The sequence below is a fragment of the Hyperolius riggenbachi genome, chromosome 1 (assembly GCF_040937935.1).
Source record: "Hyperolius riggenbachi isolate aHypRig1 chromosome 1, aHypRig1.pri, whole genome shotgun sequence".
NCBI classification, from domain to species: domain Eukaryota; kingdom Metazoa; phylum Chordata; class Amphibia; order Anura; family Hyperoliidae; genus Hyperolius; species Hyperolius riggenbachi.
In genome coordinates this window covers 496,960,347-496,985,316 of record NC_090646.1, presented here as the reverse complement: position 1 = coordinate 496,985,316, position 24,970 = coordinate 496,960,347, and the positions used below count along the sequence as shown (strand labels likewise).

General features: G+C 44.9%; 1 protein-coding gene across 1 annotated transcript in view; it reads right to left on the bottom strand.

Moving 5' to 3' along the window:
- LOC137532605 (uncharacterized) overlaps positions 1-24,970 on the bottom strand; it is a 55,269-nt gene that overhangs the window by 19,563 nt on the left and 10,736 nt on the right. The window lies entirely within an intron of this gene.

Sequence of the window (24,970 nt, the reverse complement as noted above, 5' to 3'; positions counted from 1 at the left end):
TGTAGATCGGGAGCAGAACGGACATTTAGGAAATAATTGTCAGATCCAGTTAGTCAGATGGGAAATTGCATTATGTGTACCCAGCATGATGTCCCACCATATTATTATACTGTATTATACGTGACTGAGGGAGACCATTCAGGAATACCCCCCCTTGAAAATCTTTTGTTTGCCCCTGGATAACCTAGAAAAATACTTTTACTGTGATTTATATACGATCTAGCTTAAGAACAATGGAAAAACTAGAAATAATCTGACCTGCTTAAAACCCCAATAAATATCACCACAAGAATACTTCTATATTATTTTCTTGCAAGACTTAATTATAAAGCAAAATCTGGTTTGAGGATAAAAGAAAGAATATGGAAATCGACCTGTTCGGTTAAGGACTTTCATTAATCAATCCGTATTTACTCCTTAAATTATAGCTTGGATATCATCATATATGGATATGATAATAATAAAGAAAAATCTAGAAAAGAATAAACCTAATGTAAACGTAGGCATTTCCAGTTTGCAACGCTGGAAAAGCCCGCCTTCAGGGTAACTATATAATAAATAGAATCAACAAATATCCAAGCCGATAACTTACGGGTATAAATATAATTGAAATTTTATAATTAGCAATGATATGGAGTATAGGATCCTGCCGGGCCTATAGTATCTCTCCGATCTCCTTCTGCCTGGGTGTTTCAGGTGTGAGAGTCTTGTTGTGAGGGTGTGCCTTCGTGTGGAAGTGTCTTCATTTGTGATGACTGGGCCTCATAATTTATCCTCATCTCTATCTAAAATCCCGCCCCAGGGATTCACTTCTAATCAATCTGTAGTTGATACTTGTGTTTGACAAGTTAATATTAGTTCAATATTAACTAGGTAACTTGAATACTCCTAATTTTTTTTTTCTGGACATGTAGTCTGGCTGCCTCACAAGCGCTTTGAGTCCGACAGGAGAAAGGCGCTATACAAATACTGCCATTATTATTATTATTCTCCAGCAGGTGGCACCATTGACTTATGAATGAATTATACAGACTTTGTAATTGTGATACTTTCCAGCAGGGGCGCTATTGTATCAAAATTGTTCAAAATAAGAGGTGATCTTTGCCCTATCAGTTTGGTCTTGCACATGGAATATTGACATTCCCTCTTGAATGAAAAATTGTTGGTACACAATTCTAATCTTGTACATACATTGACTATTCAACACATAATCCTTTAAGGGGCCCATACACTGGTCGATTTTAGCCATCCATAGAATCAATTGATCGATCAGAAATCAATTCTATTAAATTCCCCATATTATCGATTTGTGGCCGATTTCGATCGATTTGATCTATCTGACAGGATGGAAGATCTAGGTCGATCTGCTGCTGGCAGCAGATCGATGGGCCATAGAGTTGCATTGGATCTAATGGTCCAATAAGGCATTTAGATCGATTTTCAATAGATTTCCAATAGAGTTTATTCTGAAATCTATTGGAAATCTGTTCCTAGCGTATGGCACACATCAGATGGATTCCTGTCAGATTCTACTTGACAGGCATCTGACAGAAATCTATCTGATAGTCGAATCTGCTGTAAATCTAAAAGTGTATGGCCACCTTTAGTATATAAAAAACAGGCAACTGGTTGAAACTAACCACTTTTAGCAGATTCAGTTCTTATTGTTCTTGAGTCTAGTCAATAAGGCTAAGATTTTTTGGTCAGCAGAAAAGACATAGAATCGTCTTTTATATGTGGTGTTGATGATATATTTCATATACGATTAATCCATGAGAAGAAAGCTATGTATAGATTGATCGTATATTTCATATAGCAGCAGCAAAAGTCTTTCACTCACTGGAGAATTCTTTTGAAGAACTCGGTATTCCTAATAAAAGCTGGGAGCAAACTACAGAACTAGATGCGCTTTTCAGGAGCGCACTATTGAAAAACGCGTGCAATTCTGCAAAGTGTGCTCCCAGCCTGTAAGATCTATACAGCTGCCACAGCCAGCTCGGGGAACACAAATTGGAAAAACAAGTAGCACTATTTCCTTCTACTAGAGTTGCCACTCTTCTCATCTGAAGATCCAGAACCCACAAGGGTTAGCCTAGCTAGACCCTTTGTTGCCACAGAAGAATGGCAGTGGTGCAACCAGTCAAACCTGTGCCTATATTGTAGGACAAACCTGTGCCTATATTGTAGGACAAACCTGTGCCTATATTGTGGGACAAACCTGTGCCTATATTGTAGGACCTCGGGTCACTTCCTGTGAAACTGCCCCATAAGACAACATGGTAAAGATAATACTCAGCCCTGCTTCCAAGGCCAGATTTATATTTTTTATATACGGTATATGCTTTTTTTCTCCCCTGTGCCAATTTTCTCCCATCTCCCTTCCATGTGCAGCAGCAGCACCCCTCCCAATCAATGTGCTTTCTCCTCTTCCATGTGTAATATCCTGTACAGCAACCTTTCTCTTTTATGCAGAGCTCCCTTGGGCAGCAGCTCCCCTCCTCCATGTGCTGCTGTTCCTAATCCATGTACAGCAACACCTATTTTCTTAAAGACATCAAGGAAGTCAAAGTCTGAATGAGAGCTTTATTTTCAAAATCTATACACAGAACATTTCCTGGATAAGAAAAGTAGAAATGTTGACAAAAAAGATAAGGTAAAAAGATGTAATCAGTGGTCCAGTTGATGCAAGGGTCATGGGCATGTAACCAAGGCATTGTAGGGATTACTGAGGGACAGAATGTTATCAAATCTGACGTTTTCTTCATGTACGGTAAGTAAAGACTTGGTAAGGATCAGGAAGGAAGGCCTCCTCAGTGATGGATCTATATTTAAAGCTGAGGTGAGAGGGATATGGAGGCTGTCATATTTATATTATTTTAAAGTGTACCTGAGGCTAACCTCATGTCAAAAGTCAAACACTTACCTAAGAGGGATGCCACTCAAACCTGTAAAGGCTCCCCATGCCATTCTCCGGTCCACCATTGCCAAGCACTGACATCCCCCCTTCCCGCCCAAGGAATCAGACAGGCTCTTGTGGGATTCCAAGCTTCGAGACCACAGTCCTCTTCAAACTTGGGACTATGCAAGGGTCCACTCTATCTAAAATGTACTTTAATAAAAAAATATCCTTGGATTTCATATTTGGGTTTGGATTTGTCAGATGATTGCATTATAAAAACACACCACTAGGCAGTACCATTCCTTGGGTATATTCCAATCACCGTCCCATTGGTCTCAAAGCACTTTGCATGTCTCAGATCAGTAGTTGGGGTAAGGGGATGATTATGTCACAGGGGAAGAATTTAAGTGTCGGTTACCCCCCTCCCCCACCTTGCTATCTTCCTGCTTGCCCCCCTCTCTCCTTTCTATCTTCAAGCACGAGTGTGACCTCACTGTTCTTACATGAGCACAGCCACGCCTGTGCAGTAGGCTAGAGCCACTGTGCTACTGCAGGTGCGGCATTGCTCGTGCATGAAGAGGAACATGGTCGCGATGTGCAGGGGGGGTTCTGGGCAGCGACGGAGGTCTGAAGGACATCATGGGCAGCATCAGGAAGATCCAGAGACCCTGTCCTTAAGTATTTGACCTTTGTTCTCTTTAAACAATGCACATTGCCTGCCAGTCCTTCTGATCCTCTGCCTCTAATACGTTTAACCATAGCCCCTAATCAAGCATGCAGATTAGATGATCTGAGTGAAGTCTGACAGGATAAACCACATGCTTGTTTCAGGCGGGTGATTCAGACTCCACTGCAGCCAAAGAGATCAGTGTGACAACCTGATAATTAGTATTGTTTAAAAGGAAATAAATATGTCAGCCTCCATATTCCTCTTACTTCATCTATGCTTTAATGTTGGTTCCAGCAGCAAGAGGAGTACGTAAAACAAGTAGATACGGACACATGAGCTGATGATGGAAAAGGTGTCATAGGCATGAATCAGGCAGGGCTGGATTTCTGGAAAGGCAGCAGAGATCAGGGCATTGGGCAGCTGCCGGACATAAAAGAAACACCTTACCACTTTATCACAATTACAAGTGCCCTACTGAGTTGCTCCCTGCAGCAGAGATTCTCCTTGGCTTTATATTTCCATTATCAAAACCACAATTAGTCACAATGAAAGACTATATGGACAAAAGCCTCAAGAATGGTTTCTTTCAGTCTCCGAAGTCATCTACCAGAAAAGGGGTTTTATTTATTTTTTTTGCAGAAAAAAAACTGTTCTGTAAGACCCTGCATAGATTATCCTGAACTCAGTACCCTAACTAACAGATAGCCATTATTCATCTCAATTTTAGTTCACAGACTATTAAAATATGCATTAAAGGAGCATACAAATAAACATACATTTTTGAAAGGAAGATAGCTTGTAGAACTTGTTTTGGATACTGAGAATACCATTATGTTCTTTGAACTTCATAGTGCACCAGCTACATTCCAACTCTTTGTGAATTACATCTTTGAAGACTTTTTGGATGTGTTCATGGTAGTCTACATGGGTGAAAGCTTCATCTTCACTACTTGTTTGGATAAACATACAGTATATGTCAGGAAGGTTCTTGGATGATTTTGATTCTCAGAAGGTAACAGCAATTCCTGAATGGCCAGCTCCGCACACAGTAAAAAAGGAGTGTACAGGTCCACTCTAAAATGTACTTTAACAACAAATTTCCATTGGATTACATATTTGGGTTTGGATTTGTCAGATGTTTGCATTATAAAAAATCCCCACTAGGCACTACCAATCCCAGGTAGATTCCAATCACCATCCCATTGGTTTAAAAGCACATAACAGGTCTCAGATTAGTAGTTGTCAGAGGAAGAATTTAAGAGGAAGGGAGAAATACATGTTAAAAATTACACAGGCACACACCTCCAGACCCCCCCCCCCCCCCCCTCAAGACTTTTGCATGCACCCTACAGAACCCACCAGAGCTACGAATGGGGGCTATATCGGCAAGCCATGGGAGAGGCTGTTCACAATAAGGAGCCTGGAGACCTAATATATTAAAGGTCGGTGATAATATATTAAAAGGTCAGTGATATTTCCAACCAAAGGTATTCCAGGCCACTGCCTGGAGTGCAATTGGTCCTGGGAGCTCCATGCCCCTGGATTAAGTTCCTGCCTGAATGAAGTCCCACCTCATGCAGGTATTTGATGACCGGCTTCTGCTGCATGTGTGTAGCAGCAGGATGTTCAGTTTCCTGAAGAGTAGCACCACAATACCCAGATAGTGCAAGTTGCAGACAGCCTCCACTGTGTCCCCCTGTGCTTCCTCTCCCATCCATCCTGTATCCCTCTGTATCCTTCTGTCCCCCTTTGTACCACCATCTGTCCCCTTGCACCAACCGTGCTTCCTTCGGTCCTTGTGCAACTCTATGTCTCAATCCCTCTCCTGCACTCCCCCAGCCCAGTGTAGAAATGCAGATTATAGCGCAACAGAACCTGTGCTGTCACCTCCCAGCCAGAGTGCAGCGCTGCGGCACTGTCAGGTAGTGTTGCAGCTGGTGTCCCTGGAAGAGTGGAGTCATAATAGCCTGAGAACCCATCACCCAAAACCAGATGTGGCTGATTTTATGCAGATTCCAGCTTGGTAATGTGTCAAAGGGCAACACAATCTCGGCTGTTGTCAAGGCCATTAACCTGACCCATATGCCCCGTTTTGCCCACATAATCTAGCAGTAGTTCTAAACATGTGGTTGTGTCTAACATAGCACTTCTGGAACAGCAGCTACTTACGCTACTCCTCCACATCACTGTCAGAGTGCAGTAGGAACAGTTTATTAAAGCACCAGTCTGAGTTTTGGCCAATGCAGTAGAACGACACCCAGAATGTGTTGCAAAGTTTGTGTGAACAGTGCAGAGTGGTTTGTCATTATGTACTGGTCCTGGAGCTGAGCTCCCTACAATCAACACAGCCATGTTGGGGATGCAGCATTGCTGAGACTATCCACAACTTGTTAAAGCAAGAGAACAAGTCTGCTGCGTGTTAACCATACAGCCAGTAGTGATGGTCATGTCTGAGAACTCATGGAGAAGCATGTATTTTAACATAATTTGCATGTTTTTGAGACATTAACCATGCAGAGGCTAACATTTGACACTATTGAAATATAAAATTCCACACTCGACATCTCACCACATACTCAACATCCAAATTACAGGTAGGCTAATCTCAAAAGGCATAAGAGATATTTAATACGAAGGTCAAAACACTGACAATATAACAGATCAGAACTGGAAAAAAAAAAAAAAAAAAAAAAAATTATCTTATTGTGTGCACACCTCAAAAGTTAATTTTAGCATGTACATTCTATGTGTGGTCATGTCAGTGTAGCGTTAAGTTTAGCACAATAATTCAAAGTGCCGCGTGATACTGAATGGTCGTGCTACAAATACATCTCACAGCACTTGAAACCCTAAGCTAGCTAACGGGTAGATATATTTTAGGTGACCCTCCAGGACAGGTGAACTACGAGATTTGACCCCTCCCAGGAAACAGGAAACATCCACTTGATCTCTCTATAAATTTAGACCCACCGCAGGTGTCCGGCAGTATGTATACAAGAAACCCTGAACATGGTCTACACACCAGACTACCTTATTATATATTGTCATTTATCCTATATACACATAACGTATACAGTATTATACATTTTCTTAATATGGGTGGGTTCCCAACCTGTCCTGGAGGGTGACCTAAAATATATCTACCCGTTAGCTAGCTTAGGGTTTTTCCAGTAACCCTCCAGGACAGGTGAACTACGAGATGATGAGCGAGAAATAAACATCACCAACCTTAGGGCGGGCTGACCGCTTGCAGGACTTTCCTTCCAAATTCCTGATCTTTTGCAGTCATCCGATCCAATTTGTAGTGGCGCATGAAGGTATTTATATTCTTCCATGTTGCCGCTTTGCATATCTCCACTGCAGACACTCCTGCTGTGAAAGCCCAAGTCGTAGCCATTGCCCTAGCCGAATGAGCTTTGACCTCCCCCTGTATTTCTAAATTCATACATTTGTAGGCCTCTACTATACATAGATTAATCCATCTAGCAATAGTCCTTTTTGAAGCTTTCTGGCCTATCATCTTGCCTGCAAAATTAACAAACAAACTGTCTGACTTTCTGATATCTTTTACCTTGTTCAGATATTCAATCAGATTCTTTCTAACATCTAACGTGCTCCATCTTTGCTCTTTTTCATTTGAATAATTCATAAAAAATGAAGGTAATATGATTTCTTGCAACCTGTGAAATCTATCCCCTACTTTTGGTAAAAATTCTTCACTTGTTCTGAGTACTACTCTATCCTCATATATTATACAGAACGGTTCTTTGCATGACAATGCATCAAGTTCACTTATACGTCTTGCCGACGTTATAGCCAGTGGCGGCGCTACACTGGGGCTTACCCAGGCTTAAGCCCCAGCTCACAAGCTGTCAGCCCCCCCAAAAGCCCCCCTGCCAGTACAATATATAACAGAATGGGCGGCATTCGTAAAAATGTTACAGCGGGGTGCGGTGCCGCCAGCCAGGGCATCATTGCCACACAGCTAATAGAGACAGAGCTGGCTGACAGAGGGAGAGACTCCAGTCCCGCCCCTCAGCTCAGGCATCCAACTGCAGCCCAGCTTTTCCTCCTCTCAGCCTCTATCTTCCATCCTGTTATCCGGGCTCCAGCTCCAACCCCTCTTTCCAGCACACGAGACACACACTGAGGAACGAAGCAGCCTGCAGGAAAGTGTAGCCAGCAGTGCCACAGATACAAGTGACAGCAGCCAGTCAAGCCCAGCAATGAATCACCACAGAAAGGTTTGGGCTGACAGTCTCACGTTCATTGTCTGTAGTTGCTGCCTGTGTTCTCCCAGCCCCCCGACTGCAGCTCTGACCCAGGTGCTGCAAGCAGGGGGAACTGTCTTCCCCTCTCAGAGAGTGTCTCTCCTCTCCTTCCTCATCATCCCCCAAATTGCCAGCATTTACTTGTCTATTAGCTCTGCCTGGAGATGCTTATGAGCACACAGAATGTAATCATGGGGGAAGGGAGCCTTATGGTGTGCACTGATATCCTCCTGCTGACCAGCCATGAACTGGGGTCAGTTTAACTCATTAGTTTTACCTCCTCTCCACACTTAAAACACAACTGAAAACTGGGAAATAAAGAGATTCACTTTACCTGGAGCTTCTCCCAGCCCCCTGCAGCCATCCTGTCAAAGATCCTCCGGTCCCCCACCGCAGCCCGGTTTATTCACCGCTGACTTACAAGTCAACGGCCACTGTGTCTGCGCAGCTCTGGCCACACGCATCATTGTTTGCGCTCCTGTGGCCGGCAGTGTATTGCGCAGGTGCAGTATGAGAAAATCTGTACTGCGTCTGCAAACTAGTACAAACTGCGCCTGGCGGGGGACCAGAGGATTGGTTCAGGTATGTGCGGGCACAGGATGGCTGCAGGGGGCTAACAGAAGCCCCAGGTAAGTGAATTTCTTTGTTTTTATTCAATCTTCAGGTCCACTTTAAGGTGGCCATACATTTATCGACTTTGTGGCTGATCAACCATCGGATTTGATTATCAAATCGGATGAAAATCAGTGCTGCTAAGAGAATGCGTGAACGATGATGCAACCAATTTTGGGCCCAAATTGGTGGCATGTATTGATCGGACATGATGAAAGATGCCGGGCTGTCGTGGTTGATCAGGTGTACAGCTGTAACCGCGAGCAATATCAGGACGAGCAACGAAACCCCCAGCACTGTCCCCTCTAAAGTCAAATGTGTACTATTATTAATGTGTCCGCAGCTGGCTCCATCCACAATCTGCATACATTTGCCTATGTTACTGCGGCAACCACCTAGGGCACGTGTATGCAGATTTCGGACGAAGCCCGCAGCGAACACAGACAGGTTAAGTATAGTGCAACAGGAAGAGGGGGGCGAGGCGGTGGTTAAGGTGTCACAAGGTTGATTCCCAATCGACATCAGCATAAAATCGATCGGGAATTGGCCTGCAGTGCATGGGCAGTCAACTGATCTCTTTCTAATTAGATTCAATTAGAGAGATATTTGCCTCTTGATTGAATCGGCATATCATCGCCTGATATATGGCTACATTTGGAGTGCTGCCAGATTACGTGTGTTTTGGGGGGAAACTACGGTGGTGCTCAAACTTCCCCAGCAGGCCCACTTACACCACTGTCTCTCCTTACATGCATTTACTGGGGAAACGCTGTCTGTCGTTATGTGCATTTACTGGTGAAAGGCTGTCTCTCATTGCATGCATTTACTGGTGAAACGCTGTCTGTCATTACGTGCATTTACTGGTGAAAGGCTGTCTGTCATTACGTGCATTTACTGATGAAACGCTGTCTGTCATTATGTGCATTTACTGGTGAAACACTGTCATTATGTGCCTTTACTGGTGAAAGGCTGTCTGTCATTGCATGCATTTACTAGGGAAACGCTGTCTCTCATTACGTGCATTTACTGGTAAAACGCTGTCTCTCATTACATGCATTTACTGGTGGAACACTGTCTCTTATATGCATTTACTGGTGAAAGACTGTCTATCATTACATGCATTTACTGGTGAAATGCTGTCTCTCATTACATGCATTTACTGGGGAAACACTGTCTCTCATTACATGCATTTACTGGGGAAACACTGTGTCATTATGTGCATTTACTTCATTTTTTTAATGTAACTACATTAGCTGGTATAACTACATCACAGTTAGCCCCGCCCACATGCCATCATGACCACACCCATTTTTCACTGCGGCGCATAATTTCTCCCATGAGCCCCGCCTGCCAGCCATTGTGCCCCTTTTGAGCCCCCCCAAAAATCTGAAGCTGGAGCCGCTGCTGGTTATAGCTACCAAAAACACTGTTTTTAACGTAAGTAGTCTTAAGTCTAAGTCTTCTGATGGTACAAAAGGTACTCTGGATAAAGCTTTCAAAACCGTCGAAAGATCCCATTTAGGAAAGGTCTTCACTCGAACTGGCCTTTTCCGTTCCACCGATTTTAAAAATCTCAAAATCAAAAGGATGCTTCGCCAACTGTTTGTCTAAAAAGACCGACAAGGCCGACACCTGGACCCTAATTGTGCTTAGGGCTAGGCCATTATCCACACCATTTTGTAAAAATTCCAATATTGTTCCAATTTCAGAAGACTTAAACCTAGACTGTATTAACCACTGGTTATAAGTCTTCCAGTACTTTCCATAAATTTTACGTGTATTTAATTTTCGACTGTCCAGAAGGGTTCCTATCACCCTATCTGACAGCCCTTTCCCCCTTAGGATTGACTTTTCACTAGCCAAGCCGAGAGATTCCAGGCTAATCCCTGTGGAACATTCACCCCGTGGACTGTGATTAGATTGTCCACTTTCGGTAATTGTATTGGTCCCGCTATTCTCATTCTCAATAACAGTGGAAACCATGATCTCTTTTCCCAATTTGGTACTACTAATATGACGGTAACTGTGGACTTCATTATTTTCCTGAGAACTAGAGGCAATATGTTCAGAGGTGGAAACGCGTACGCAAGTTTGAATTCCCACTCTTGCGCCAGAGCATCCACTGCTGATGGATGATCCAACGCATTCAGTGAAAAGAACATCTCGCACTTCGCATTGGCTCTGTTTGCAAATAGATCTATTTCTGGAATCCCCCAAATTTGGGTCAGTCCCCTGAATACTTCCGTATTCAAGGTCCATTCCATATTTGACGTCTGCATCCGGCTGAGAAAGTCTGCCAGATTGTTCAGTGAGCCTTTTAAGTGGACTGCTGTGAAGGATTTTAAGTTGTTCTCTGCTATTTCCAGAATTTCTAGGGAGAGATTCAGTAGTTTGAAGGATTTTGTCCCCCCTTGTCGGTTTATATAAGCTACCACCGTAGCATTGTCCGTTCTCAATTGCACATGCTGGTCGTTTAACAAGTGCATTGTTGCAATCATCGCAAGCTTTACTGCCAGCATTTCCCTGTAATTTGAAGATTGATTTTTGATATGCTGATTCCAGAGACCCTGCACCTTGAATTCCTTTACGTGTGCCCCCCAGCCTAACATGCTTGCGTCTGTTGTTAGAATCACCTCTATTGGGAATTGCCACAATCTTCCTTGTATTAGCGTCTGTTTGTTTAACCACCATTGTAGAGACACCTTTACTTCCTCCGTTATCTGTACATTGCGATCCAATGTCTGCACTGTTCTGCCCCAACTTTTTAGCATCCACAATTGTAGAATCCTCGTGTGCACCATTGCCCACTGAACTGCTGGTGCCGAGGACGTCAATAGACCCAAAAGTCTCATTGCATTTCTGACTGATATCAGTGTCAGTGACCTGAAATGCTTTATCTCCTGCACAATTTTTTCTATCTTTTGTTCCGGCAGGAATATCTTTTGTTCTATCGTGTCTATCATGAATCCTAGGAATTGAATTGTTTGAGTTGGAATCATGTGAGATTTTTCTACACTGATTATCCAACCTGCCTTTTTCAGTTCCGTCGTTACTATGTCTCTGTGACGTAACAACTGTTGTACTGAATCCGCTTGTACCAGTAAATCGTCCAAATAAGGAATCAGAATGATTCCTTTCTTGTGAAGTTCCGCAACGATTTCCGTGATAACTTTTGTAAAGATTCTCGGCGCCGACCTTATCCCAAACGGGAGGCAGCGGAACTGGTAGTGCTGTATTCCATTTGTATCGTTTACCGCGAATCTCAGAAACGCCTGTGATTTGATTTCGATTGGTACATGCCAATAAGCATCTTTCAGATCTATGCTTATCATGTATCCCCCTGGAATCAGCAGATTCCGAACCGAGTAAATTGATTCCATCCTGAATTTTGAATGTTTTATGAACGGATTTAATGGTTTTAGATTCAGTATTAGTCGAAACTTTCCTGTCGGTTTTTTGACTAAAAATATCTTTGAGTAGAACCCCTTCTTTTCCTGTTCTACGGGCACAATCGTTATTACTTTTCTTTCCATCATGTCCTGCAGAATGCTCCGCAAATCTTGCGTATTTTCTGCAATCTTTAAAGGATTCGTTGTCACATAACGTGTAGGAGGTTTCTCCTGAAACACTATGTGATAACCGTTTTCTATGAGGTCTATTATGAATAGGCTCTTTGAAATTAATTTCCAGTGTGGAAGAAATTGCCCCAGCCTTCCTCCCACCTGGTTTTCGTCGTCACTTTTGCTTAAATTGCACGTCAGGGTTTTTGAACAAAGCATTAGGTCTGCTCTGTTCTCTATTAAAAGACCATTGCTTCCGCTTACTCTGCTGGTTCGGTTTAAAGGGATACTGTAGGGGGGGTCGGGGGAAAATGAGCTGAACTTACCCGGGGCTTCTAATGGTCCCCCGCAGACATCCTGTGTTGGCGCAGCCACTCACCGATGCTCCGGCCCCGCCTCCAGTTCACTTCTGGAATTTCTGACTTTAAAGTCAGAAAACCACTGCGCCTGCATGCCCGTGTCCTCGCTCCCGCTGATGTCACCAGGAGTGTACTGCGCATACACAGACCATACTGGGCCTGCGCTGTGCGCTCTTGATGACATCAGCGGGATCGAGGACACGGCAACGCAGGCGCAGTGGTTTTCAGACTTTAAAGTCTGAAATTCCAGAAGTGAACCGGAGGCGGGGCCGGAGCATCGGTGAGTGGCTGCGCCAACACAGGATGTCTGCGGGGGACCGTTAGAAGCCCCGGGTAAGTTCAACTCATTTTCCCCTGACCCCCCTACAGTATCCCTTTAACGTTCTGTTTGTCCTTACGAAAAAACTTTTTCGTTTGTTGAAAAACTTTTTTCTTTGGAAAGGACTTCTTTTTATCCGACATACGCTCCAGAATTTGATCTAATTCCGGCCCAAATAATAGATCACCCGAAAACGGTATAGTACAGACCTTGCTTTTGGATAAAGGACTTCCTTCCCAAGTTTTTATCCACAAATTTCTTCTAGCTACATTGGCCAGTGCCGCTGCTCTTGCAGTCAGTCTAATGGATTCTGAGGCGGCATCTATTATAAAATGAACGGCTTTAAACATTACCGTAAATGAATTAAGTATCAATTCCTTGCTGGACCCAATTTTAATGTGTCTTTCAACCTGCCGCATCCACAAGTTAAGTGTGCGAGCAACCACCGTAGTGGCTGCAGCAGGCCGAAAATTCGCACCAATTGCTGTCCACGTCTTCTTTAACCACCCTGGCGTTCTGATTAAATCGCCAGGGTGGCTGCGGGAGGGTTTTTTTTAAATAAAAAAAAAACTATTTCATGCAGCCAACTGAAAGTTGGCTGCATGAAAGCCCACTAGAGGGCGCTCTGGAGGCGATCTTCCGATCGCCTCCGGCGCCCAGAATAAACAAGGAAGGCCGCAATGAGCGGCCTTCCTTGTTTTGCTTATATCGTCGCCATAGCGACGAGCGGAGTGACGTCATCGACGTCAGCCGACGTCCTGACGTCAGCCGCCTCCGATCCAGCCCTTAGCGCTGGCCGGAACTTTTTGTTCCGGCTACGCTGGGCTCAGGCGGCTAGGGGGGCCCTCTTTCGCCGCTGCTCGCGGCGAATCGCCGCAGAGAGGCGGCGATCAGGCAGCACACGCGGCTGGCAAAGTGCCGGCTGCGTGTGCTGCTTTTTATTTCGTTAAAATCGGCCCAGCAGGGCCTGAGCGGCAGCCGCTGGCGGTGTTGGACGAGCTGAGCTCGTCCAGACCGCTCAGCTGGTTAAGGCAAACTCAGTTTTTTTGTCAGCGGGATCTTTTAGGTTACCTATATCCTCAAATGCTAATTCATTGTCACGATTAACATGGGCAAATGCTGCATCTAACTTAGGACATTTGTCCCAATGTTTACTATCATCCTCTGAAAATGGAAACCTGCGTTTGAATCCCCTAGATAAGAAAACCTTCCTGTCTGGATTCTTCCATTGGTTATTAATCATGTTTTTAGTGGAGGTATGTACTGGAAACACTGATGGCGGATCCCCCTCCATCCCTGCATACAATTCGTCATGCACCGACGTGGTCTGCGGTGTGTCAGAGTTTAAGTCTAACGCCTCATATATTGCTTTCAACAACTCTTCAGTCTCTGCAGATGCAAACTTAAATCTTGAGGGCTTATCCTCATTAATTTCTGTATCTACATCATCCCCCTCAGATACTGACAAATCATCTAAATCCACATCCTCAGGTTCTGAATCAGATAACACCTGTCTATTAGTTTTAGCATTACATTTTTTATGCACATTTCCTGGCTCATCTGAATTTCTTTCTCTTTCTGATGCAGGAATATCATTATGCCCTGTCGACTCAGTAATCACTGCTGTACTCGCTTGTGTATTGCCAGGTACATCCTGATTAACATTAACCACTGGAGCCGGAATCATAGATACCGCCATTGCTTCTCTAAAGGCTTTAATAGATTCCGCCATTTCACTCCTCATAGTACTCATTAAATACTTATACGATGTGGCAGATTCTTGATTCAATACAGTGATTATACATGCTTGACAAAGTTTTAGTCCATGTATGCGACAATTTGACATTACAGGTAGGGCAACGCTTAGACCTGGGCCTGTCAGCAGCATTACTCTGAAAATCAAACACAGGAAAACAAAACCCAGTCACAATCAAAAAACAATGCTTGATAATCCCTACATTGCCCCCACAGCTAAGGCTAGCTGTAACAGTTCCACCAAACCAGCAAGTATCTCACCACTCCTGCGTCTGCTTTGGTTTGGTCTGCCTCAGGCTTATCGACCTTCGTGTCCTTTTTGGCCTCCTGCCTCGGATCACAGGTCTCCTGAGCGGTGTCCATCTCTCACTAGTGAGAGAGTGAGACGCCGAGACGCTGCAGCTCTTCACTTTCCGGGCGGCGGAAGTGACGTCACGGCGGCCGGAAGTATCCGTTCCGCCATCTTGGTTGAGGGGAAATTGCACGCACGGCCTCTGCCTACTGCTCCGCCTCTCCCAGCGTCCTGCATCCGCGCCGGTAGCCTCTGCCTCAGAGCGTCTTCGCTGCAGCCCTCCCCCTGTCGCCATCCAACATCCACCATGTGCGTATGAGGGAGGTAAGCCGCTGGATCATCTCCGCTATATTAGCTTCTCACAGCAGCTTGCCCCAGGCCCTTAGCCACCCAGGCTCTCCAGGACCCGGACCACTATAGAGAGACCTGTTCCAGGGAACAGGAAACATCCATACTGCCGGACACCTGCGGTGGGTCTAAATTTATAGAGAGATCAAGTGGATGTTTCCTGTTTCCTGGGAGGGGTCAAATCTCGTAGTTCACCTGTCCTGGAGGGTTACTGGAAAAATGATTGTGCACACACGCTATCAGGACTGGGTGTAGCGTGCGCAACATTAACTAACGCTGTTTGAGTGAGATGATGTTGGTAAATCAACCCCTATAACTGCTTTTGTAAGTAAATTGACAAGGAATAAAAGTATTAATGTACCAAGTTTAATCACTCAACACCTATACCTTTACTTGTGAGGATATACTATACTATACTGCCTCTGAAGAAGCTGGTTTAAACCAGCGAAACAACTGTCAGGCACTTGATACCCCCACTGCATGTACCTGCTGTTTCCCCCACCGGAATAAAGGGATTTTTAAAGGAGTGGTGCCCCGCTTTTTTCTTCAAGCTCGATTGGATGGTCTATTTTTCTGGATGAGCACGCTCTGTATCCTGGTCCCAGTCCTGGTGTGTCTGCCCTGCTACATTTGGTGCCAGGTATCGTTGTTTCTCTTTGTATTTATACTTGTGAGGATATACTTTGTATTACATTTACCAGCTTCTGCACATGCAGAGGGGACACTGGCAGAGAGTGGAGCTGTGATGAGGAACACAGGCTTTTAGGGGCTGGAGGAAGCCCCAGGTAGGTAGATCTGATTCTTTTAATTCTCATGTATACTTTAGGCCAGTTTTACACCTGGACTTTGTGTTTGTGATGCAAAGCCCTGCCCTATTGTCAATCATATGACCCTGCAGCAGAGTGTGCTGACAGGGTCATATGCATAGCACCACCCCCTGTACAGTGATGTACTTCCTGCTGGACAGGAAGTATATCACTGGGATTACCGTCTTTCCATGCATGCACACTGTACTGCAAGATTAATTTAGGCTCTGTTCCCATTTGTTGAGTACCATGTGCTGCCAGCAGGAGCTGATGGTGCATTGTGGTCCAGCTGTAGCAGATGTGCTCCACTATGAAGGAATGCATCTATGTGCCCAGAATTATTGGGGCTGCACAGAAGTGCTGTCTACTTACTGCATTGGATACAATGCAATGTTACAAGGATATAGAGTATAGAGGGGGAAAAAAAAAAAAAAAAAAAAAAGTTACTGGAGTGGAGAACAGACTAGGAAGATCTGTTCCTCTGCACAAGTGGGAAGGAGCAGACACTTGAAGACCATGGCAATTTCAACTAAGGAAAAAGGTTTTAGTCATCTTTACCACCATGCTGCAAGGAGAAACTGGCAAACTACTAACAAGCAACCAGAGATTCCCCCCCCCCAGCCCCACTAAATCTTCCAAGCAGATAGTATTAGAAGCCACAACAGACTATGCAGTTGATTGGTAAGCCAAATTGTCAGCCAATTTTACAAGCTTGAAGTGACCTAAAATTTTTACCAGCAGCTGATGTCAGTTGCTGGACATCCTCACTTTCCTCCTGCATGTACCTACAATGCCCTGTACAGGTCTAGCTGTAGTTCTGAGTCCCCTGGCTGGACTAGGCTCAGTACACAAGGGCATATCCCAGTTTCCAGGGTACTGCTTGAGCAAGCTTGCAGTGCGGCAGCAAGGGAGTCAGAGGGACCCCCACAATGGCTCTGAACAAGTGTGGTGCAAGCAGGGCACCTTGTTTCATTAGTATTTGCTTATTAAACCAAGGTCACCCCATCTTTATAAATGGACATAGATGCAATGAAGACAGAACCAAATCATAGCACCATGTTCTAGCTGGGGGTAGGGATGAAGCTCCAATTTACAATGGTTATATTAGCTAATGGCAAAGTCTATGCAAGTTCATTTCTGGGTTTCCCAAATAATTATCTTGGTTGCTTTTACTGCATTGTATGAAGGGCACCCTATTGCTGGCAGATCAGAAGCATGACTGATGTTAAAGGTTCCCATAGCATGAGCGACATGCCATTTATCCCTCTGGCTAATATTTTACAGAAGTACTCCACATCAGACTTTTACATGTAAATTCTGGCACTGGAGTTTCCCGGTTTCATTTACATCCCTATATTGAGACATCTGTAATCCCATTGCATATGTACTAATCAATCATTTTCTCAAGCAATGCATTTTATAGTCAAGTAGTGTAATCAATAAGCAAAGATGAGACTTTACAAGTAGTTTTAAAACTGCATTTATAATTAATTTTAACCTGATCCTGGAGATGCAACAAAAAGAGTGATCAGTTATGTGCACAAATTTGTGATTAATATTTAAAGAGAATCTGTATTGTTAAAATCGCTCAAAAGTAAACATACCAGTGCGTTAGGGGACATCTCCTATTACCCTCTGTCACAATTTCGCCGCTCCTCGCCGCATTAAAAGTGGTTAAAAACAGTTTTTAAAAGTTTGTTTGTAAACAAACAAAATGGCCACCAAAACAGGAAGTAGGTTGATGTACAGTATGTCCACACATAGAAAATACATCCATACACAATCAGGCTGTATACAGCATTCCTTTTGAATCTCAAGAGATCATTTGTGTGTTTCTTTCCCCCATGAACTGAAGTTTCAGGCTGCTCTTTTCTTCCTGCAAACAGCTTTGCCCTTGTTTGTAATTCCTCAGTATGTGAAAGCCCAGCCAGCTCAGAGGATGATTTATCCAGCTTGTAAAAGATAAGAGAGAAGAGAGAAGCTGCTCTAATCCTAAATAATACACAGGCAGTGTGCAGAGAGGGGCCAGAAGGGGGAGTTCATAGCAGAACCACAACACTGAAGAACTTGGCAGCCTTCCAGACACAGGCCGACAAGTCTGACAGGGGAAAGATACATTGATTTATTACAGAGACTGTCATAGTAGAAAGTGCTGCAGTTAGCCAGAACACATTAGAATAGCTTTTGGAACTTGTAGGATGATAAAAAACAGGATGCAATTTTTGTTACGGAGTCTCTTTAATGTAACAAGTGAGCTAAAAAAATAGTTTTAGAAGTGTTAGTTATAAAATAACGTATAAAAGCTTGTGAATGCAGCCACTAATGCAATAAATAGTTTAGACAATATCAGTTTAGTGATTTCATGGACAAGTTCACTCATGAGTTTAAAGTGCATCAATCAGATACAGTCCCTTAAAAATGCAGCCTTATTACTTTATGCCGTTAAGTGCTTAAGGATGCAGTCAAAACCAAAACTGTCTGTACATCAATTAGTAATTATTTGGGCAGGCATATAGCCAACATCGCCAAGTCCCTTGAGAGATACGTCGCCATTATGATGAATTAGAAGTTCAGTGATGCTACCATGGTGAAGAGACATTCGTAGCCAAGCTTCCGGAGGCACTTGCAGAGTCCTAGAAAGATGGAGGAAACATTAGGCTAGTAGATCCATAACCTTTAGGATTTAACATTTTCCTGTCCACACCAAAAGTCATTGCTGCTTGCAATGAGGCTGTACAAATATGAGGCTCTACCTGGTAAGTTGGTAGTAGATTGGAATATTTAGAAAAGTAAAAAAGAAAACCATCCATTTACAATCCATGCAGGAAATATAAACCCAGTCACTGGATGAGCTACTGAACACTAAGAAATGTCTATTACTTGTCTTTTTAGACCACACACTTCCAGATTAGACTAAAGGATGGAGGGTTGGTTGGGCTTTTGTTTTAGCAATCTTTTCAGGGTAAGAACATACAAATCTGTTAGATTGTTGCCTTACAGGTGATCAAAAACCGTGGGGATTAAAATTACAGTACAGATGCAAAGCTACTACACTTCCCCAGACCTTTGCTACTATCACAATAGCAACATTTTTACATTATGCATAGCAATGGATCATCACTTATGGTGGCTAAACACAGATTGCCACCCAATGTTACAAACAATTCAAGCCCTTTGATCTGAATAAGATCAGAAAGGCAATTAAATCCCCCCCCCCCCCCCCCCCCAATACACTGCACACATTCAATAGGATTTCACAATGAAATCTACTGAAAACCTAGACTGCAGCATTGCACTGTATCAGTAGTGCAATGCTATGGGCTGAATCTGTAACACAAACAAGTCTAGTTTTGATAGATTTTGCTTTTAGCATCTCAAGCACTAGTGAAGTTGTAGAATACTGGTCGCATGTCAGAAATGTTATACATGCCCATAGCTGGGTTAAGACCATGCAGGGCCCCAAGCAGAGCAATAAATTTACCCCCCCCCCAGCCACTGTTGAGTCTCCCCAGCATACAGCATCTCACAAAAGTGAGTGCACCGCTCATTTTGTTAATATTCATGGAAAATTCAACACTGAAGATATGATTCTGTTATACTATGTAAAGTGGTCAGTGTACAGCTTTTCAAACAGTGTAAGGTTATTTGTGCAATATCAACACAGCCATTAAAGGACAACTATAGCGAGAGGTATGTGGAGGCTACCATAATTACTTTTAAGCAATACCAGTTTCCTGGCTATCCTGTTGATCCTCTGCCTCGAATATTTAGCCACACAGACCCTGAACAAGCATGCAGCAGATCAGCTGGCATTGTCAGACTGGACATTAGCTGCATGCTTGTTTCTGGAGTGATTCAAACACTACTGCAGCCAAAATTGGTATGGTTTAAAAGAAAATAAATATGGCAGCAGGGGAGGACTGGGACCTTTTGGCCTAGGGGGAAAACACAAACTAGAGGCCCGTGTTCATGGTAGCCTCAGCATAAATGGTGTCACACATGCGCCCCACTTGCTGTATGCCGCTAATCACATGAGGCGCCCATGCGGAAATACAGCAAGGACACTTACAGGACAGCGTGACAGGTAAAATATAACTGCACAAGCATCGGGTGTCACATAGTACATTTGGAGAGACGACAGCCAGGGGTTTCGGCCGTGTTCGTTGTTCGTGATTATCGCACTCTGTTACCGATGTGCACCGGATTAACCACATCAGCCTGAGATTTCCCAGCATCTCAGATTCTACCAATTTCCACTCCAAAACAAAAAGTTGTTGATTAGTTAGGCAAGCTTGTGGCAGCACTGATTTTCATCCAAGTCGATAGTAATTATCAAAACAGTTGGTTGATCACCGAGTCGACAGATGTATGGCCACCTTAATTCCCCAAGGCTCCCCCCCCCCCCCCCCAACACACACAGACTTATATCCAAAGAGGGACTGTCCCTTCAAAAGAGGGACAGTTGGGAGCAATGATGGTGAGAGAGCAGGCAGAGTTTTTTTTTATTCCCACTGACCCTCCAGGCAAGGCTTTGCTCTGCATCATGCCATGTATATTTACTAGCTTTCCCACCCTCTAATTGCTAATTGGGCTTTTATTTCCCTCAGCCAGCCTAGTGGTTCACCTTATAAAAAAACCTAAATGCAGCAGGCCCTGCACCAGCCCTAAATCATTAAATGAGAGGCAGCCTGGGGGGAAATTTCCCCCCTTCCCCCCTGGCCAGTCCTCCCCTGTATGGCAGCCTCCACATACCTCTCACTACAGTTATTTAATGTCTAAACCACTGGCAACAAAAGTGAGTAAAGCAAGGCAGATTTAAGATTGGGGGGCGGAGATCAACGAATAGGAACGTTTTTTCCCGTTCATTGATCTCCGGGCGAGCGGGCAGCAGCGTACACGAGTGCAGGAGCGCGGACAGCGGGTGCGTATATCTACGCTCTGGGCAGGGAACTGAAGTTAAAAAGGAGCATAGATATACTGTACCCGGGCTGCAAAGTGGTTAATTCTGATAGGCTTCAAGCAAACTGCAAGTGCTGTACTGCTCAATGCAGAGCAAAGTTGGACCATATGGGATCAAGTCGCTGATGGCGCCTTCACTGCAACTCACCAGGTTTGTCACCTCCACAAAGGGCTGCATGAGCCTGCAGGTAATTCGCATGAGTGTCCAGTACATCCCCAGCTATCCAGAGCATGTCCTATGTAATTGTAGAAATACTGTTTGACGGCTTTCTCCTGTTGTAGCAGGCAGTTGAACATCAGGACTGTTGAATTCCAGCGAGTCGGGCTATCGCAAAGCAAGCGTCTCACAGCCAATTTGTTTCTCCGCTGAATATCAGCAAAGCATGCCATGGCCGTGTAAAACCGCCTGAAATGCCCACACAACTTCCTGGACTGCTTCAGGATGTCCTGTAAGCCTGGGTACTGACAAATCTCTGAATGAGATTCAGCACGTGCCATGCAGGGTACGTGTCAACTTTCCCAAACGCAAAGCCAACAAGAGATTGCTGCCGTTGTCACACACCACATTGCCGATCTCAAGTTGGTGTGGGGTCAGCCACTGATCCACCTGTTCAGAGCAGCCAGGAGAGCTGCTCCAGTGTGACTCTGCACTTTGAGGCAAGACATGTCTAAGAAGGCATGACAGTCGTTCCTGGCATGCAGCATAGGCCCTGGGGATCTGGGACTGTGTAGCTGGAGAGGTTATTGCAGCACCAGTAGAGTTGAACTGCCACTCAGCCAAGGAGGAGGACAGTGGAGAGGATGTAGCAGGAGGAGAGGAGGTGGCAAAATGCCTGCCTGCAAGCTGTGGAGGTGTCACAACTAGATCTGCTCCACAGCCATGTACTCCCCACTTGCCAGCAGTCACCAGGTGACCCAATGGGCTGTGTAAGTAATGTACCTGCCCTGACAGTGCTTGGCAGACCAGGCATCCGTGGTCAGATGGACCCTTGACCCAATACTGTGTGCCAGAGATGACACCACTTGCCTTTCAACTTCATGGTACAGTTTGGGTATAGCCTTTGAGAAATAGCGGCCTGGTATCTTCCACTGCGTTGTCCCAATGGCCACAAATTTTCGGAAGGCCTCAGCGTCCACCAGCTGGTATGGCAACAGCTGGCGAGCTAACTGTTCCGCCAAGCCAGCTGTCAGACACCGTGCAAGGGGGTGACTGGCAGACATTGACTTCTTCCGCTCAAAGATTGCCCTCATGGACACCTGGCTGCTGCTGTGTGCAGAGGAGCAGGAACCGCTCAAGGTGAGAGGTTGAGTGGAGGAGGGTGGCTGTGATTGTGAAGGTGCAAGGGAGAAAGTGGCTGAAGATGATGCACCTGAAGGAGGAAGAGGAGAAGGAGGGTGGATTTGCTTGTGCGTGATGCTTTTCTTCAGGTGGTCTTCCCATTGCAGTTTGTGCCTTTTCTCCATGTCCATTTCTCAAAAGGCAGTTGTCCCTACGCGGCTGTTGGCCTTTCCACAGCTCAATTTTTGGCCGAGAGAAGAGATGGAATTGCTCTGATCTAAAAAAAAAAAAAAAAAAAAAACCACTAACAAACAAACAATCCACATGGCTGAGCCCAGGGTTGTGGGCAGTATGGTGGCATCAGCAGCCGACGTTGAAGGGCATGTTGGCTGGCTGTCCATAGGTGGCGATACATGGCGCCGGACACTGCCACCAGCTGTTTGACGACAAGCTCCCTCTGCATCTTTCAGGAACTCTTCTCCTATTCCTCCTCCGACTCCCCCTCTGAACTGTCCCCCTGTTCATCTCTATTGGGAACCAACGTGACATCCGTATCATAAACATCCTCCCCAGCTTAGCTTGCCTCAGACACCTCAAACTGCACCAACAGCAGGTACTTAATCATCCTCCTCCCTTACGTCCATAGTGTCGCCTAACTGAGACATATGAGGTGGTGTAACTTGCTTAGTGCCTTCATCTTCAATAATGGCTGTGAATCAGTGAATTCCCCCACCAAATAAGTCCTGCGAAGTGTCCAATGCAGCAGATGTGGTGCTTGTAGTAGCGCTGGTGGCTGCGGAAGAGGAGGTGTTCTGTGTTAAATAGTCAACCACGTCCTGTCAATCTTGGGAGTCGATGGGACGTGCCTTCTCCAGAGCACTATACTTTTTGGCCAGGGCCAAATGAAATCACGTCAGCGCGGCCGCGAACAGACCTGCGGGTGGCCTGCCTGTGCCGGTTTTGTCTATATCGTTTGGGGAGGGTCTGGGGGTGTAGTGAAAGGTATGCACTGACTTGACTAATACAATGTGCAGTTACACAGGTGCAGTCAAAGGTATGCAGTGACTGGTATACTACACAGCGTGAGGTCACACGGGTACTGTGAACAATTATGCAATGACTAGTGTCACGGAACAGCCGTGAGAAACGCAGGCAAATCAGAAGGATTCACGCAGTCAATTTTCTGATCACTTCCTGGTTAGATTTGGATGACATTCCTTCTTTTAAAAGACAGTTAGCTTTCAGCAGGAACTGTCCCAGGCACCCAGCTGTGCTAAGGGCCCACCCATCAGATGAAGTCAGATAAGTAGCCTGACAGGACCAATTTAGAAGAGAGAGTGAGACCCCTCGGCCCCGATCTTAGCAGGGAAGCCGACAAGTAGCCTGCTGTCCTAGCTTCAAAGAGCCCTTCACCTAGAACTGACCTGCTGTAGTTCCTAGATATATATAATAATCCATAAACTGCTATATTTGTCACATTTCTCGTGTTACAAGACTGGCAGGCCATCCAAACTCAGAGCGTGCTGGGCTTTGCCTGGCGCTGGTACTGAGAACGTTTCAGAACATTCTGAGGTAAGGGCTGTTAGGCAGTTCGGAAGTGCCCTGGTGATACCACAGAGGTCCTACCCCTCATGTTTGGTATCAGGGGGCTGGGTAAATCGGGACAGACCTGAAAAGGTTAGTAAATCTGCCCTGACCTGTATGGTTCTGTGAGAGCCCATATAAGATTAGATATGATTTTTGGTCCCCAGCAGAAGGGGAGGACTCGACTCATCTCATGTTCTAAGAGGGGGTGTGGTTCCCGCCCTAACTCCCTCCGACTGGATCAGGGGTATAAGAATGGCAGAGGACCTAAAAATCAATGTCCTCCACTTTGAAACATGATTACATCCTTGCCAGCTTAAGGACATACTGGCATCTGGCTTGTTTGGACTTTGACACTGAGTCCTCCACTCTGAAATTAAGGACTGAAAGGACACATTTCCACGAACCTAAGTATTTTCTCCTTATTTTCATACTGGCTATTAATGTTTCTATAATTGTTGATTTTAATGATTTTCTGTATATATTAATTCTTCATGTTGCATATTTAACAAACGATGCTATCGTCATTTATTCATTCAGCTACCCTGCTATTCAGCCGCACAAACTGAACTCTGACTTCTGAAGAGTCGCTACTATTGTTGCTAGCTAGACAGAATAGAGTGTTTAACCGTTTTATTTGCAGGTCTAGAATCAGACAGTCAGTGGGCTCCTCTGTCATATGGTAACAGAGGTGGTGGCAGTTATACCCTGAAATAGTGTGTAAATTGTATTACCGTAACTCACAGGCTCCCTTCTAGTCGGTCTGCGGCCAAATTCCCAGCGGTTTCTGTGCACCGATTGCGACCACAGATTGCATGGTCTGTGTGCTGAAACAGATTGGAAGGCATTGTCGGTACGGCCACTAGGGGCCCTGTAACAACTAGTATCACAAATGTGCTGCTGTCACATGAACCGTGACCAGGTGCAGTGACTGGTATAAAATATAACACTGCTTGCGGTCACATAGGTAGGTGCACTACTGAACAGGTATGCAGTGATTGGTATTACAAATGTGCAGCTGTCACACACAGAACAGGTGCAGTGACTGGTGGTATACAACACTGCATGCGCTCATGTAGGTAGGTGCACTGAACAGGTGGGTATGCAGTGATTAGTATTACAAATGTGCAGCTGACACACACACGTAGTCACTGAATGTGCTGGGCCTGGCAGTGGCACAGTAGGAGTTACCAAGGAGCCAAGGTCAAGAAGCTGCGACTGACTGGGCTGTATATGCAACACAGGTGTCTGTGGGAA